Consider the following 18,149-nt stretch of genomic DNA (forward strand, 5'->3'; position numbering starts at 1 on the left):
CTTCCCCAGCCTCCCGAGTAGCTGAGACTACAGGCACCCGCCACTATGTCTGGCTAGTTTTTGTATTTTTAGTACAGACAGGGTTTAACTTTGTTGGCCAGGCTGGTCTCGAACTCCTGACTTCATGTGATCCACCCGCCTTGGCTTCCCAAAGTGCTGGCCTGAGCCATAGTGCCTGGGCCATCAGAACCTTCTTACTGAGAGCTTATTAACCAGGAACCAGGCCTAGGCCAGGCAAGAGCCCCCAGACATGAGAGACGGGCAGCCTCAAGGGGCCCCAGCCTAGGGGGAGGCACACACATATTACAGAACCAAGGCAGGGTGTGCTGCAAGAGGGGCTGTAGCCGGTGTAGCCTGTGGACAGCCTGGGGCCGTGATTCGTGGTTGGCCAGGTAGTTGGCAAGGGCGCCAACCGGACAGGTGAGCACAAGCAGGGCTTTGTAAAACGAGTAGGAAGCTACAGCAAGGGCCAAGTGACTCAGGCACAGAAACGAAAACATCCATGTGCAAAGGTGTGGGTTTTCCAAGTGTCTAACTTATGTCCCTACCGTGGTTCACAGAAGGCGCCTGACACTGGGACTACACGGAGCAGAAAGTGGCACCACCTTTGCCTCAGGCACTTCAATCTCCTTGGGGCTTGGGGGCACTTTCCGAAGCCACCCGCAGAACGGGCGTCCCAGGTGGCCGCTGGTTTTCTCCTCTTTCCCGGGGGCCCCCTCTGTAGCTACGGGGTGCAGCAGAGGCGAGAGGTCTCCGCAGCTGGCACCCGGTGTCCCGGGAGGGAGGACCGGGGTCTGTCGCGGGCCCTGAGGCCAGGAGGCGACTGTGCCCTCGGCAGCCGCCCCACACCCGCCCCGCCCTCAGGCCACCAGAGGCCCCCTCACAGCGACGCCGGTGCCGCCCCCAAGTCTCCCTGGCGGGGCGGGCGGTCCCTACGGGCCCTGGCAGGCAGCGTTCTGCACCCGCAGGCTCCCCGCCAGCCGCGCCTTCCTGGCCACGCGGCCGCCCGCGGAGAGTGTTCCCGCCGCAGAGCCGAGGCGTGGGGCCAGGCAGCGCGGCCAACAGCCTTTGTCTGCGTCCTCCCGCGGGGTCTCGCGCGGGCGGGGGTGAGAGGGGCGCGGGCCCGTTGCCCTGCCTGGGGGTCGCCAGGGCCTTCGTGCCAAGGCCGTTTCCGCAAGGCGGGGTGTGTCCAGCAGGGCACCGGCTGTTAAGAGCCGCGGGGGCCTGCAGCCTGAGGGTGCACGGAGGGCGGGCTCACGGGGGTTTTGCACGCCCCCCGCCCCCAGCACACGCGCGCGCGCGCAGGCACATACACACACACACTGCTGGGCTCACCCTGCCCCTGAGGAACGCACGACAGGGGAGGGGGACAGGAGCCGACTGGTGCATCGCAAGGTCCCGGGCCTTGCTGAAAGGTGCTGTGGAGTCTTCGCGCCAAGACAGACCTGGGAGGATGAGCTGGAGCTGGCTGGAGCGATGGGGAGGAAGTGGGGCGACCTACGGACCCTCAAGTCCGTGGGCCGGGCGCGGGGTGTGCAGGAATGAGTACCTGGTGCATGCAGTGTCCCCAGCTTTCAGGCGAGCTGGAGAAACTGCAGGCTGGCTCGAATTTTGGAAACCCGTGTTAACCAGGACTTCAGGGACCTGCCTTCGTTGGGCTGTCCCTCACCTTGCCCTGCCAGCTCCACAAATGTTCCAGAGCTCTGTTGGGGTCATTAAATAACCCTGAATCCATACAGCAACACTGCGAGGGAGAGACTATTATACCAGGCTTACGCACGAGGAGTCCAGGCTCAAAGGTTAATTCCAAGGTCTGGGAGCCAATAAATAGCGGAGGCAGGATTTGAACCTGGCCCTCTGCGACTTCCAGCCAGCATCCTTCCACCCTCCTGGGTCCCTCTGCAGTTCACCTCGCTTGGAGGTCCTCGAGCACCAGAGCACCCGCTCCCCGGCCCGTAGGCACAGCCTACGGGGCAGAGTGGTGCCCTCGAGCAGCTCCGGCGGCCCAGCTTGGCCTGCCCGCCACTGACCTTCACCAGGATACAGAGGCCCTCATTTCGGCATTCCTTCTGGGAAGTGGGGCTGGAGAAGAGCAGGCAGATCCCTTTCCAAGGCAGTTTCCAAACTGCAGGTACAATTCACTCATGGGTTATAAAAGCAATTTTGTGGGTTGAGACAAGCATTGAAAAAAAAAAAAAAGGACAGGACAGAAAAAAAATTAGAGTGCTTTATACGAGCCAAGGGTAGGTTTTGAGAAATGCTTCTTCTGTGGGTATGTACCGAGTTGTAATTTAAAGTGGTTTATGGTTCTGTTCTGCAGGGAGACAGAAGAAACCTCAGGGCCATGGCCTGGCCCCTGGGGTAGTGGGGAAGAGGCCTCCATCCTAGATAGGTGTCCTGGGCAGCCATTTGTTTTCACCTTTTCCAGAGGTGCCAAGAAGAGGCCTATGACCCAGGAGAGGCAGGCCGTGACGCAACTGTGGACTTCTTAGTCCTCCAAACTGCCTCTGGGCACAGGATTCTCATGTGGGTATTACTGGTAGGAGCTTTGTTTGTTGGCTCCTGGATCCCACCAGCCCCAACTTCACCCATCCATGCACCCACCTACTCTCTCATGCTTATGCATGTGCCTTGGTTGGAATGCCCTTTCCCTGTCCACCCACAGACCCCGTGGCAGCCTTCACAAATATTAGAGGTGTCTGTCTCTGGAAGCATCCCCAATACTGCATGCTGACTTCGGCTCCTCCCCGTAGATCCCATAGGATCTTGTACCAAGGGCTCTTTATTGTGATTCTTTAGGCAGAATTGCTTGTTTATCCTCCACCAAACTTACCTGGCAACAAGTGGACTTTCCTACTCCATCTGCGCAACCCATTTCCCACCCCAAGTCCCCAGGCTAGTTCTGGAGCGACTCAAAACGCCCTGCTGCCACCTGCATGAACAGGCCTTCCCTTTCTCCCTCCCTCCCCCACATATCCACAGAGAAGTTTCCCTCTTTCCTACAGAGCCAGAGCACCTGCTTAGAAATGGCAAGAGCCTTCCTTGGCAAGAAGCTCTGCCCAGCGCTCTCTGGCTGTGGGTTGGCCAGGTCGGAGTGCTGGACCCCAAGGAAGGGGGCTGCAGGGACTGGCGCTGATATGTGCCCATGGAGCCAGGGCTTAACAGCTGCCCTGCCAGTGCTGGAGGGTATCCGGAGCTCTCCTGTGGCTGCCAGGCTGCCTGCCGGGCCTGCCTTTGTCTTGTCCTTCTGCAGTCTGGGCTCAGGCCCCTACTCACAGTGTGGAGCTGCCCTTAGGATTCTGGCCCAGTGCCAGGCACTGGGGAGAGGCCTGCCCTGCCCTTAGGATACCCACATCCCCAGGATGGAGACAGCTTCAGTTATGAAAAAAGGCCAGCGTGCAGGGCTACAATGGAAGCCCCAAGGCAGGAGACCCCACTCTATCTGAGGAGCAGAAAGGCTCCCAGGAGAGCCCACTCTAGGACCCCATGGCCCCCGAAGACCCCAAGCTCACCAGCCTCCATCCAGCTCTGGTGTTCACTCAGGAACAAGAGGTGCTGGCATCCACGGGAGCGGCATTCAGAGGCCACAATTTGCTTTCTCATCCTGAGCCCCCCAGACTAAGTCTCCAGGATTTTCTGGGTTTATACAATAAGGGGTTTGGCTCATTTATTTTTTGCTTATTTCTAGCCCAATACACAAAAGCTCCAAAACATTTATCAGCAAGGTAGACCTGTGTGAAACCCTGAGCCAGCAGATCTCTTGAACCCTACAGTGGACTTGAAATGCGGTCAAGTCCAAGGCAACTGGTATCCATGCAAACCAGGTACTTCTGGTTCAGTGCTTTAATCCACCACTAACTGGCACAGCTGTTGTGTCCCCTCTCCCCCTCCTCAGCCTTATGCTACCACTTCTCAGGTTAGAGGGATGGCTTAGTGAGACATCTGCTTGCCACCACTGAAGTCAGGCCAGTGTCTTTTCTCTTCATGGAGGCCTCGTATGGTCCAGGCCAACCTGGACTCCGATTCTGTCTCTACCACTTACTAGTTGTAGCCTTAGACAAATTTATTTATTGCTCCATGCCCCAGTTTTCAGGTGTAAAGTTGGTCTCAACAGTATTTCCCTTGTCAGGTTGAGAACTGAATGAAAATGTTTTGCTCCTCACCGCATCCCTACAGCCTTGGTCAAAGACCTACCCCACACATCAGATTTGCATCAAATATTGGCCAGAACTATTGGTAACTGTTTAGATAAAACTTTTAGGAAGTTTAGAGTTATTGACCTCTTCGAAGGCCAGCCAATCATACTGTGCCCAGAGAAAGCATCTGATGGTATGTGAGCAAGTGGGCTGGGAAGGGAGGTGGGGAGAAAACACCATCCAAAGAGGCTGGAATTTGGAAGCGTGTGCCCACACAGGCTTCTGGAGCCCATTGCCCCCTCTCTGAGGTGCATCTGTGGTGATGCTTGCTCAGGCTCAGCCTGCCCCTGCACAGTCACTGCTAATGCTCCATGTAGCAGCACCTGGGCAGGTGGGCATACAGCTGACACCTGGAGGCACCAAGGATCATTTGCTGATTTGAAATTTGTCCTCTAGGACAGTGACCTATTATGGTGGCATGACAGGCCCTCCCTTCCTGTGAGTTTCATTTTTGCCTCAGGTCTTGCCTTTTAACATTTTGGGACCTTTGGAATGATGGCAAATCACTGTTTTGCTGCACAGCAAAGCCATGAGTAGAATCGAGTCACTGTCCACCTGTGGAACTGGACCCCTCAGCCTTGCAGTTGCAAACTGTCTCCCTCTGCCAAAGCGACAGTCCATGTTTCTCCCTCGGGTCGGGGAGATGATCTGCTTTTATTAGAGGATACGTATAACCTTAACTCTCTAAGTACTCATTTCTCTGGCGAGGCTGGTCAGTATGTTTATTTGCCATCACCTTTTCTCCCTAGCTACTATGTCTGGGAGAAATCAAGCTAAGGACTTAGCAAACTCTGATATGGCACCTTCTGTGCTAGGCACTAGGGTCACAGTAAGCAGCTCTGCCTCTCACCACCTGTGTGACCTTTGGAAAATGACTTTTCTGTGTCCCAATTTCCTTACCTGCAGATTTAACAGATGAGGAAACTTCTCATTTTTAGAATTCTATGTGTTAGTACACAGTACTTAGAACAGTGCCTGGCACATAGAAATTAGTATCAGTGAGGATGATGATGCCAAATGCAATGATCAAGATCTCTCTGCCCTTAAGGACCTTATGTAGCCTCATCACCTCATCACCTCATCACCATAGAATTTAGGGCAGGCTCCTTCAACTACCAATTTGCTTGGGCAATATTCTTGTTTGCCAGCACTTCAGTGATGGGCGGAATGAAGGACTCATTCCTTTCTGTTCTGGTCTGTTCTCCCAAGTTCATTGTCTCATTGAAACTCTGTGCTGTGTAATATTTTGCATACACAGTATGGTTATGTATTAGTCAATTTTTATGCTGCTGAAAAAGATATACCCGAGACTGGGAAGAAAAGGAGCTTTAATTTGACTTACAGTTCCACATGGATGGGGAGGATCATGGCACAGTGCAAAAGTCACTTCTTACATGGCAGCAGCAAGAGAGAAATGAGGAGGAAGCAACAGTGGAAGCCCCTGATAAACCCATCAGATCTTGTGAGACTTTTTCACTATCATGAGAATAGCACTGGAAAGACTGGCCTCCATGATTCATTTACCTCCCCCTGGGTCCCTCTCACAACACGTGGGAATTCTGGGAGATACAATTCAAGTTAAGAGTTGAATGGGGACACAGCCAAACCATATCATTCCACCCCTGTGCCTTCCAAATCTCATGTCCTCACATTTCAAAACCAATCATGCCTTCCCAACAGTCCCCCCAAAGTCTTAACTCATTTCAGCATTAATCCAAAAGTCCACAGTCCAAAGTCTCATCTGAGACAAGAAAAGTCCCTTCCATCAATGAGCCTGTAAAATCAAAAGCAAGCTAGTTACTTCCTAGATACAATAGGGGTACCGGTATTGGGTAAATTCAGCCATTCCAAATGGGAGAAATTGGCCAAAACAAAGGGGCTACAAGGCCCCATGCAAGTCTGAAATCCAGCAGGGCAGTCACATTTTAAAGCTCCAAAATAGTCTTCTTTGACTCCATATCTCACATCCAATTCATGCTGACAGCAAGAGGTGGGTTCCCATAGTCTTGGGCAGCTCTGCCCCTGTGGCTTTGCACGGTATACCCACCCTCCTGGCTGCTTTCACGGGCTGGCATTGAGTGTCTGTGGCTTTTCCAGGTGCACAGTGCAAACTGTAAATGGATCTACCATTCTGGGATCTGGAGGACGGTGGCCCTCTTCTCACAACTCCACTAGGCAGTGCCCCAGTAGGGACTCTGTGTGGGGGATCCAACCCCACATTTCCCATCTGCACTACTCTAGCAGAGGTTCTCTATGAGGGCCCCGCCCCTGCAGCAATCTTCTGCCTGGGCATCCAGGCATTTCCATACATCTTCTGAAATTTAGGTGGAGGTTCCCAAACCTCAATTCTTGATTTCTGTGCACCTGCAAGCTCAACACCACATGGACGCTGCCAAGGTTTGGGGCTTCCACCCTCTGAAGCCACAGCCCAAGCTGTACATTGGTCCCTTTCAGTCATGGCTGGAGTGGCTGGGACACATGGCACCAAGTCCGTGCACACAGCACGGGGACCCTGGGCCTGGCCCATGAAATCACTTTTTCCTGCTGGGCCTCCAGGCCTGTGATGGGAGGGGCTGCTGTGAAGGTCTCTGACATGGCCTGGAGACACTTTCCCCATGGTCTTAGAGATTACCATTAGGCTCTTTGCTACTTAGGCAAACTTCTGCAGCTGGCTTGAATTTCTCCCCAGAAAATGTAGTTTTCTTTTGTACTGTATCATCAAGCTGCAAATTTTCTGAACTTTTATGCTCTGTTTCCCTTTTTAAACGGAATGCTTTTAACAGTACCTAAGTCACAACGTGAATGCTTTGCTGCTTAGAAATTTCTTCTGCCAGATACCTGAAATCATCTCTCTCAAGTTCAAAGCTCCACAAATCTCTAGGGCAAGGGCAAAATGCAGCCAATCTCTTTGCTAGAACATAAAAAGAGTCACCTTTGCACCAGTTCCCAACAAGTTCTTCATCTCCATCTGAGACCACCTCAGCCTAGACCTTATTGTTCATATTGCTATCAGGCTTTTGGTCAAAGCCATTCCACAAGTCTCTAGGAAGTTCCAAACTTTCCCACATTTTCCTGTTTTCTTCCGAGCCCTCTAAACTGTTCCAACCTCTGTCTGTTACCCAGTTCCAAAGTCACTTCCACATTTTCGGGTATCTTTTCAGCAATGCCCCACTCTACTGGTACCAATTTACTGTATTAGTCCATTTTTACACTGCTGACAAAGACATACCCGAGACTGGGAAGAAAAGGAAGTTTAATTGGACTTACAGTTCCACCTGGCTGGGGAGGATCATGGCGGAGGGTGAAAGGCACTTCTTACATGGCAGCAGCAAGAGAGAAATGAGGAGGAAGCAAAAGCAGAAATCTGATAAAACCCATCAGATCTCATGAGATTTACTCACTATCACGAGAATAGCACAGGAAAGACCAGCCCCCATGATTCAATTACCTCCCCCTGGGTCTCTCCCACAACATGTGGGAATTCTAGGAGATACAATTCAAGTTGAGATTTGAATGTGGACATAGCCAAACCATATCAGGCTACTTGGGGGTTTAAGAATTCATATAACTAGGCCGGGCGCGGTGGCTCGGAAGCCGTTAATCGCAGGCCACTTTGGGAGACGCGAGACGGGTGGATCACGGAAGGGTCAGGAGATGCGGAGGACCTCCTGCTTACACGTGGAACCCGCGTCTGCTACTAAAAGATGAGCAAAGAAAGCGTAGCCGGGGCGAGTGGCGGGCGCCTGTATCCCAGCTACTCGGGGGACTGAGGGCGAGAGAAGTGCGGGTAAACTCCGGAGCGGAGCTTTGCGAGTGAGCTGAGATCCGCGGCCCGAACGTGCACTCCAGCGGCGGTGGGGGCGGGTAGAGCGAGACGTCGCGTCAAGAGAAAAAAAAAAAAAAAAAAAAAGAAAAAAAAAAAAGAATTGGATATAACGTGTCGGAGCCAGAGCATAATTTATAATTCAGATATTCCAGCAGTTATAAACTTTTCCTACCCCAAGCAGATGCACATGTGTTTTATTAGAGGGGGTGGGAGGAGAAGAACAGAGCTGTGCTTAGGTGTGAAAAGAACTAAAAACAAAACTAAGAGACAACCTAACAAACAAAAAACACCCAGGCCAAGGCTCATGGCATCTCCACTTCTTTAATGCTGAACAATATTCTTCATATAGTTGTAATATGATCTCGAGTAACTGAGACTTCATGGTGTAAAAATATTACTTTTAAGGATGGCTAGTTTTTTGTTTTATACAGTACTTTGGGAGGATTAGGGTTTTAAGTTTATAGTGTCATCGGATTTTATTTCACATTATGATGAAAATCAAAGCCATGGATAACGTTGCATTTTGCAGGGGTTATTGTTTTACTGTAACCTAAAGTCCATGTAGCAGTGGTTCTCAAACTAGAGCATGCAACAGAACCCCCAGGAGGGCATGGTAAAACACACTGCGGGCCTCGCCTTGCATTTCCAGCAAGTCCTCCATGCAGAGATGTGACTGCTGGTCCCACACCACACCTGGAGACCTGCCATACACAGGAAACAAAAACTTACCTGTGTCTCACGGTTGTAAACCATGGCACTAGGGCTCTGGCCCTCCTCTCTTTATGTCAAGGAGTCAGGCACCATCTGGAAACCACCCAGGGATTTGTAATTCTAATTCTTGATCCCACTTCTTTGGTTTGTATCTTGTAGTTATTTAACATGAAAACACCATAAGGTTATTTATCCTTGGAAAAAACATAATAGTTTATTCCTGCTGACTTTTGTCACATATTACACATTCTGTCTTTGAATTACACTAATTTCTGATTACGAATGAGCCTGTGAAAGGATAGTTCCAGCTAGAGAAACAGAACCCATAATTGGTTTCAGCTTGCTTTCTCTGGCCCTTTCCTAGATGGCTTCTAGGTCACCCCTCACCCCCAGCATTCTCTGAAGTCTATTTGTTGAGAGCTGGAGCCCAGCCTGCCTGTGTCAGTTACGAAGTAATCACATGGAGTCTAAAAGCAATTCCAAAAACGTATTGGCGGGACACCTGGCTGTCCTCTCCTTGCCCCACACAGATGACAGGGCACAGATACTCTACTTTCCTGAAGATGAAGACATCTGCTTTTCCCAGAACAGACCTTAACTGCAGGGTCACAGTTGTCCTTCAGTAGGATGATCTCAGCTAAAATCTGCTTTCTGCAGAGCAGGAAAAAACCCTGAACTCGGTCCCACCCCAGGGCTGATGGAAAGCTTGGCTGGAGCGGAGCACTGGGCTGCCACGAACGCCAGGGAACAGGGCCTTGGTCAGCAAAGAACGAAGCCGGGTGGTCTTATTCCAAACATCCTCTGAACAACCAAGTGGCCTCCAGGTTTGACAGCTCATAACCTTTTAAAAAGTGGTAAAATACAATTTTGCACAAAGGTCTGGCCGCAGTTGGCAAACCAGGTGCATTGCATGAAATGCTCATGTGAAACCCAAGCAGTAGGGCGGGCAGCTGGAACAATCGCTGTCTAAGCACAGTTAACGCCCACACAGCCCTGGGGAAGGGCAGCTCTGCACAAAGGGCATGTCTGAAGGAAAACAGCACCAACATGTTCATTTATGGCAGAGAAAAACCAAGCTGCTTCTTTCTTCCTCTTCCCCTCAATCTGTATTAATAAAGAGGCTTTAATATAATAAAGAACTCCAAAATTTATCTAGATTGCAGCAACCTGACCAAGGTGCCACTATACCTTTCAGAGCTTTGGTATTTGCAAAAGGCAAGTCACCAGTGGTGGGGAGGACATATGACAAGTTAGCATCAGTCTGCCCCCTGGTAAGTGCCTTAGGGTCGTCCCAGAGAAAACGTAGTTCCTAATGGCCAAATCCAAAATGCATTGCACCAAATGGCTACCATGTATGTTGCGGTGAGCTGTAATTGTTTTCATGGCTAATAAGGGGCTGAGCCTCTGAGTCTGTCCTTAAAGATGACAACTACAGAAGGCAGCTGTTTTGGAGTTTCACCTCCACCCTGTGTTACTGAGCATGGGCTTCCATCATGAGATTCATAGCAATGCTGCTCAGGGCTGAGGGATCATTCTACTCTACTCAAAACTCTCTTGGTGTTCTGGATTCAACACCAGAGAGCACAGTTTCCCAGTGAGCATTAATTAATTGGCAAATAAACAGGTGAGAATGGCATCCTGTTTACATACAGCAGACCAGTGTGAGCCCCACAAGAATAAGACCTCACTATTTTAAGTATAAGCTTTTTTTTTTTTTTTTTTAGGCTGGGAGTTGGGTGCAGGCAGCTGGACATTAAAGGAAGACCATCTTGGATGGGCACGGTGGTTCATGCCTGTAATCCCAGCACTTTGTGGGGCCAAGATGGGTGGACCACTTGAGGCCAGGAGTTCAAGACCATCCTGGCCAACATGGTGAAACCCCATCTCTACTAAAAATACAAAAATTAGCCAGGTGTTGGGGGACACGCCTGTAATCCCAGCTACTTGGAAGGTTGAGGCATCAGAATTGCTTGAACCCAAGAGGTGGAGGTTGCAGTGAGTTGAGATTGCACCACTGCACTCCAGTCTGGGTGACAGAGACTCCATCTCAAAAAAAAAAAAAAAAAAATCATCTCTATGCGAATGATATGAGGTAATACAGTTGTTAGGAAGCTAGATCTAACCATTCCACAATATACGGACAGTAGTAGCCCCTTATCCTCACTGTCACTTTCCATGGTTTCAGCTAGCGGTGGTCAACCGCATTCCAAAAATTTTAAAAAATTCCAGAAATACACAATTTATAAGTTTTAAATTGCACACTATTCTAGGTAGCATGAAGAAATCTCACATGGTTCCATTCAGAACATGAATCATCCCTTTGTCCAACATCTCCACACTATAGACACTATCTGCCCGTTAGTCACTTAGGCCTGAGTCCTAACAGGAATCTCATTCTGACCAAGCTGCTGTATATGCGCACGTGTTTGTGTGTGTGTGCTCACATGGGCACACAGAAGTGGAGTGGGGATCCTCATTTATCCACCCACAGACTTCTCTGGTAAAACAAGAGGGCTGGATTATCAGGGTTTTCAAGACCTCAGAGTTTCTGAGGGCTCCTGCAGCGATAGCTCCCCCTGTGTCTTCCCCATTTCCCCCATAACCAGAGCAGCGCTCTATACCAGGTGTGTCCAATCTTTTGGTTTTCCTGGGCCACACTGGAAGAATTGTCATGGGCCACACATGAAATACACTAATAACAGCTGATAACCTATAAAAAAAAAAATCACAAAAAAACCTCATGTTTTAAGAACGTTTACAAATTCTGTGTTGACCACATTCGAAGCCATCCTGGGCCGTGGGTTGGACAAGCTTGCTCTGTACTTTGCTTATGAGTTGAGATTACCTATAAAATTCCATCCTGCATTTGCAAACCTGAACAAGAAAGGCTCCAAGTCACTGGGCTGGAGCTCTAGTCTTGTCCAGGCCCTGGTTCCTGGGTTCTGTGGTTCTGTAAGCGGAAACGGCAGCTGGGGCCTGGAGGCCTGGGTACAGCTGAGTAGGGAGCACTCGTGTGGGGCTAAATGAATGCAGTTGAAGGATCTGGAGAGTCTGGGACCCTACGTGTCTTCCTTCTTTGCCTCCTTCCCAAGGACGCACTCTCTGAGATATTTTCTGGGCGTTTCGGATCCTGGCCATGGGGTCCCTGAATTTATTTCAGCTGGGTATGTGGACTCACACCCTATCAACCACATATGACAGTGTCACTCGGCAGAAGGAGCCGCGGGCCCCATGGATGGCAGAGAACCTTGCGCCTGAACACTGGGAGAGGTATACTCAGCTGCTGAGGGGCTGGCAGCAAATGTTCAAGGCGGAACTGAAGCGCCTGCAGAGGCACAACAATCACTCAGGTGTGCATGCGGCAGAGATGGACGCTTCCCCCATCCCACCCCACCCTGCAGAGGGCCCTGGGCTGACCTCCAATGAGCAATGCTGACTTGCACCTGCTGTGGCTTTTGGCAAAACCTGGGAAATCCGGTTGGTGGAGTTGAGAGCTTCCCATTTGCCTGTGTATCTTCTGGACTGTTCCTCTCTCCCCCAGGACCCTTTATCCTCTGCCATATCCCCCTTCCCAATATCCCCATCTCCTTTCCCACTCTAAATTTGCCCATTCTGTGTCTCACTTCCTGGTAGCCAGGCCTAGTGACTTGCTTGCTTATGCATAATGACATTAACTTTCCCAGGGATATTTCTGGCTCCTGCCTCTCTCTCCCTCCTCCACTGCACTCAAATAGCCACAGTTTATCAATCAATCATTCCTATTACAGGATAAGTTCCCAAGGCAGGAATTATCACACATCACACTCCTTTGGCATGCAGTAGGTACTTCACAAATACCTGTTGTCAGAGTGGTATAATGGACACTGGCGACTCAGGAAGGGTAAGGGTGGAAGGTGGGCGAGGGGTGAAAATAACCACCTACCGAGTACAACATATACGATTCGGGCGACAGATACACTAAAAGCCCAGACTTCACCACTACACGATTCATCCATGCAACCAAAACCTACTTGTATCCCTAAAGCTATTTGAACAACAACAACAAAAAAAAATTTAAAAAACAACCTTGCTGTCAGGTGGGCTTCCATAAGAGGGACCTCCTGGGGACTCAGCAATGCCACAGCAGGCCTGGGGGCTGAGGTAATGTAGACCAGAGGACGCTTCCAGCCATGCCCCCACTCCCAGCACTTGAGAGTCCACCTCTGTCCCTGTGTGGACCCCTCTGGGCTTGCATGTGTGTTCCAGGGTCTCACACTTACCAGAGAATGATTGGCTGTGAGCTGCTGGAGGATGGAAGCACCACAGGATTTCTGCAGTATGCATATGATGGGCAGGATTTCCTGATCTTCAATGAAGACAGCCTCTCCTGACTGGCTGTAGATAATGTGGCTCACACCGTCAAGCGGGCATGGGAGGCCAATCAGCATGAGTTGCAATATCAAAAGAATTAGCTGGAAAAAGAATGTATTGCCTGGCTAAAGAGATTCCACAGCCCCAGCCTCTCTCCTCCAGCTCTCTGGTCTTTTTTGAGGATGCTCATCACAGTGGCCAAAACCAACCAGAGGCCAGGGGCTCTGGAAGTGCAGTCTGATGCGTATAGCCTCCTGGGGCATGGAAGGGCAGAGATGAGATTAGATGGGGGCTCACAGGGAGAGCCTATGGGAAAGACACCCTACAAACAACAGGTAAAGAGAGGAGGCCTTGTTCCTGCATTGCCTGAACAACTGTTTCTGTACATAACTCCTCTAATCTAGGTTACATCCACTCTATCCTGAAGCCATCTCTTTAGTTGGCCTGTTGTGATCTCATGGCTAGAGCCCCCCACGAACTTTCTCTGGTTACTTTGAGCAGCATCTTGACAAGATTTGACAGTTCCCCTTTTCTTGACAGAGTGGAGTACCTCCAAGGGCACCTTGTTTTTGGGGATCCATTGAGGCAAATTCTTCCGTCAATGATAAGCTGGGAAATTCTTTGGGAGGTGGAGCAATTCTTACAAATTGTTTAGTTAACAAAGAGCTCACACACCACCAGTAGGAGTGAAAATCTGGATTTACCAGGACAAACAGAGGGTCTCTGCTTTAATAAAGGCTTAATGACAAGATTCCTTCCAGCAAAGAGCTCTCCTTATACCTTAAAGATACGATTCAATTGGTCAACTTTCAGTTAATACAGAACTTTTCGTGTATGATCTTATTATTCAAAATGAATTACCCCTGCATCATGCTACAGGAAATACCTATACACAGGTGCCTTTCCTCATAGGAGTAGGAGGGGTTTTCTCAGTTGTGGCCAATAGCAGGGGAGGTATCTGGCCACAATTATGAATATGGAGCATCTGCTAAAAGTACAGGCTTTGGAGGCAGATGATTGGAGTCTGAGCTTTGACTCTCCCATTCCCTAGCTGAAAAACTCTCTCTTAATGGTTGCAGGTAACAGAAACCTATGTAAAGCAGCTCAAGCACAAAGTGGGATGCTATTTTAAAGGTGGGAATCAGGGCAGTGTGGGGACCTGAGAGATCAAAACCAAGATGTGAATGATTTTATCCATGAGGTAGGGACGTGGCTGCTAGCATAAAGCTCATCCTCCATCACACCACCACTCTATAAGAATGGGCATCTCTCTCCCAGCTCTGGTTACTAAAAGGAAAAGGAAGTCACAGGAGGACTCTGACGTGCGTTAGATCATGTGGCACCTCTGGGCCTAATCATCAAGACCATCAGGACAAGCCTCTAAGACAAGCCATAGCTAACAGTCCTGGCAAGAACTAAATGGTACACTCAATATGGTTTAAATGAATTCAACAAAGACAGCATCTGTAAGGGGATAATCAGGACTGAGGAAACCAGTATGGGATGGTGAAGTGTCCAGAGACATGTGACAGAGGGAAGCATTACCTCCACCAGACGTGAATGGTAAAAGAGAATATTGTTATCATAGTTCAGCAAAAGCTGCTCCCCAGGCAGAGGATGCTCCTTGTGAGAGCTGTGACCGTGGCCCCCGGTGGGACTGCAGTGAGGTGGGTTGTGGAATGAAGCCCCAACCTCTCTCTCCTCCAGCTCTCTGGTCTTTTTTGAGGATGCTCATTGCAATGGCCGAACCCAACTAGAGGCCAGGGGCTCTGGAAGTGCAGTCTGATGCGTATAGCCTCCTGGGGCACGGAAGGGCAGAGATGAGATTAGCTGGGGACTCACAGGGAGAGCCCAACCAGCACACACACACTGTTTTAGGCTAGGGCTGGGCAGGAGGATTAAGATTGGTGCCTCTCAACACAAGCACATGTTGGAATGGGGTAGGGTCATTTTCCAAAATATGCTGTGTTTGGCAGAAGGGGTTCCTATAGTTAGAAAAAGTGAAGCTAACAGGCCAAAAAAGCAATAAACTTGAGTAAAATCAAGAGGTATGATAAAGCTTACCCTACAGAAATGGATAAGAAAAATGTGCATAAAAGCACTGTGTAAACTGTAGGGCTCTGTTCCCTTTTCATGAGGCCATCAGTCATACTGGATTAGGGGCCCACCCTACTACTGCAGTATGACCTCGCCTTCCCACATTACATCTGCAACAACCCTATTTCCAAAGAAGGCCACATTCTGAGGTACTGGGGGTTACAATTTCATGAATTTTTGGCGGAGGAAACAATTCAACTCCTAATACATCTCTACCCAACCTCTGTAGGTTCATTCAATCCACCAAAACTTCTTGGCTCCACTGGATTATCCAGCAGTTAGGAAACCAAGATCATTAAATGAATGCACCGCAGCTACAGTGAGACTGACTACCTTAGCTTACCTCTATGAGAGGAGTTAAGCCAAGGGGATCTGTGGAATTTTGGAGGGTTTGGGGGCATTTAGGGGCAGGGGGCAAACGTCCTTCCTTTAAATCCCAACACTTAGTTCTCTTCCATTTATAAGACCCGCCCCTCCATCCCAACCCCTGCACCACAGGACAAGGAAGTGTTCTTGGCCTTCAACTTTCATCCCTGATGGTGAAAGCAGCTTCTCCTCTGGATCCTCAGGTTTCTGATGCCTGCCTGGCTGGTTCTCAGTAAGAAGGTCAAGTTCAACCAGAGGGGAGATCCTGATGCCTTTCAGTAGTTAAATATGAGTTCAGACCCCGGGGTCCGGACAGAAGATTTGGAGTCCCACCAGCTGGGCATAAGTGGCTCACAACTGTAATCCCAGCACTTGGGGAGGCTGAGGCGGGTGGATCACTTGAGGTTAGGAGTTCAAGACCAACCTGGCCAACAAGGTAAAACCTCGTCTCTACTAAAAATACAAAAATTAGCCCGGCTTGGTGGTGCAGACCTGTAGTCCCAGCTACTAGGGAGGAGGCTGAAGCACGGGTATTACTTGAGCCCGGGAGTCGGAGGTTGCAGTGAGCTGAGATTACACCATTGCACTTTGGCCTGGGTGACAGAGTGAGGACTCTACCTCAAAAAAAAAAAAAAAAAAAAAAAAAGGGGGATCCCTTGGACCCAAGATTTCCGAAAAACACTCAGACTGCGGGGACTCCTGCTGAGGGAGAAGCCCCAAACTGTGGCTTCAGGGGAATACACCAAGGCTCTCACTGAGGCCGCCTTCTCCAACAAGCTCCCCTTCTGCTTCCCCATGGCTGGCATGGCTGAGTAAAAAGGACACTGAGCACAGCCCATGCATGAAAGCCTTGCCATGCAGCAGGATAAAACCCATAATGCCACTCAGCGTGACTTGGTTATAAATCTAGTTTGATTACAAGACTAATCTCTGGCCATTTGTTCTGTTTCTGGTTTGTGAACCAACTGAAGATGTGAGCAGGGCCTCAGCTAACCCACAAATAGCACATGTGTGCAAACTGGAAAAATGAATCCTTCTTCTGGGAGGACGTAGCCCAGGCCAGGTCACCTGGCTTGGCCAGCAGAACAGAGTGGATTTTGGTCCCGTTTGTTCCCCAGTGGGTTATCTATCCTTGTGCAGGGCACAAGCTTACATGGCAACTCTGGTCATATCATTAGAAAACAGACAGAAATGGGCTGCACACCAGAATGAATGATTTGGAAGGGAAGGGTGATGGTATAAAGAATAGGCCAATTCATTCAAAATGGTAGAAGCAGAATGCCAAATTCTACCCACTCTTACCAATGCTCTGAGCTGGGAAGCACAGGAAGCTGCTGCTTTTCCTCTTCCCCTTGCCCCCACTCCGTGTTGGCTACACCAGCAGAGTCTTCTGCATTTGCCCCTGGGTGGGAGTTGGGAGTGAAGGTCTGGGCCAGAAGGTTCTGCTGAGCTGAGCTGCTGGATGGCAGCTGGAAGGCCAGGCTGGCTGAAGCCCTGGCGAGGTGACACTGGGTTTGAGGCAGGTGCAGTGGCAGCAGCCAGACCTCTGAGGACACAAATGGGCCAGAGAGTGGGAAGAATGGAGCTGCGGGGAAGAGGAGGGGGGACAGCCTCTCAGAGGAGGCTACAGGGTGAAATGGGAAGTCACCAGAATGGAAAAGGAAGTGAAATCAAGGGAGAAATGAGACTGCCACCCAAGCCAAAGCCGTCCTGGCCTTTCTTCCTTTCTGAGGCATCAGCGCAGATTCTAAGGTTACCTGAACTGACTGAAAGCTCTATTGTTTTCTGAGCAACACGGCAGTGGTATAGAGAATTTCCGGAACGCACTGGGAAGACAAACGCTCTAGAAGGTGACAATTCTGGGGAAATCTGAAGGGCTGGAATAATAAAAAGTCAAACATTTGGCATCCCATCAGCTGCTGAAATAACCCTCTCATGTACTTTAAAATACCCAAGACACGCACTGTGCATATTACTCACAAAACAGCTACGAATGCACAGTCTGTGCATTACCAGTTCATGTCACACTGTGCCTCAGGAAGCTGCTGAGTGGCCTGGTCATGCAGCTTATCAATCTTCTGGGAGAGGTCCTGCCTGACTGAATTGGCTTCCATAGTATTTGCACTTCACGGTTGAAATCCTTAAGAAAGGAGGTCAGCTTCTGGCTCTGTAACGAGTTGGTCTTGGCCACCCGACGGCCGCCCTTCCTAGCTGGAGCCATGGTGCTTGGGTGGAGACAACAGGTGTAAAATGGGTCAAGTGAAACTGTGCTTGCTGCTCTGGCTGAGAGGGAGCAGCTCTATGGCTACCCTAACACGCGACGGCCGCCACCAAATTCAAACTCAGCTGCTACAGGCTGCCAAATGAGAAGTCGCCATCTTAGGACAGTCCCTTAATGTCCAATACGAGGACGCTCCACAGTCAGGCAGCCAGTCCACAGGTAGGACTACAGTGTCCAGAAGTCATGGTGATTTTGTTTTCAGATTGACAGATAACACTGTATGTTTTCATCGGTACATATTTTGAAGTATACAGAAGTGGCCCCTGCCCTAGTGCCTTTTTGCAGGGATACATTCCAAGACCCACAGTGGATGCTTGAAACC

The 18,149-nt window shown here is 50.0% G+C and overlaps 1 pseudogene; it reads left to right on the forward strand.

Moving 5' to 3' along the window:
- Positions 1 to 10,794: 10,794 nt before the first annotated feature.
- LOC108539866 (major histocompatibility complex class I-related gene protein pseudogene) lies at positions 10,795 to 15,941 on the forward strand (annotated as a pseudogene).
- The last annotated feature ends 2,208 nt before the right edge of the window (positions 15,942 to 18,149 follow it).

The sequence above is a fragment of the Rhinopithecus bieti genome, unplaced genomic scaffold (assembly GCF_001698545.2).
Source record: "Rhinopithecus bieti isolate Rb0 unplaced genomic scaffold, ASM169854v2 scaffold_15676, whole genome shotgun sequence".
NCBI classification, from domain to species: Eukaryota; Metazoa; Chordata; class Mammalia; order Primates; family Cercopithecidae; genus Rhinopithecus; species Rhinopithecus bieti.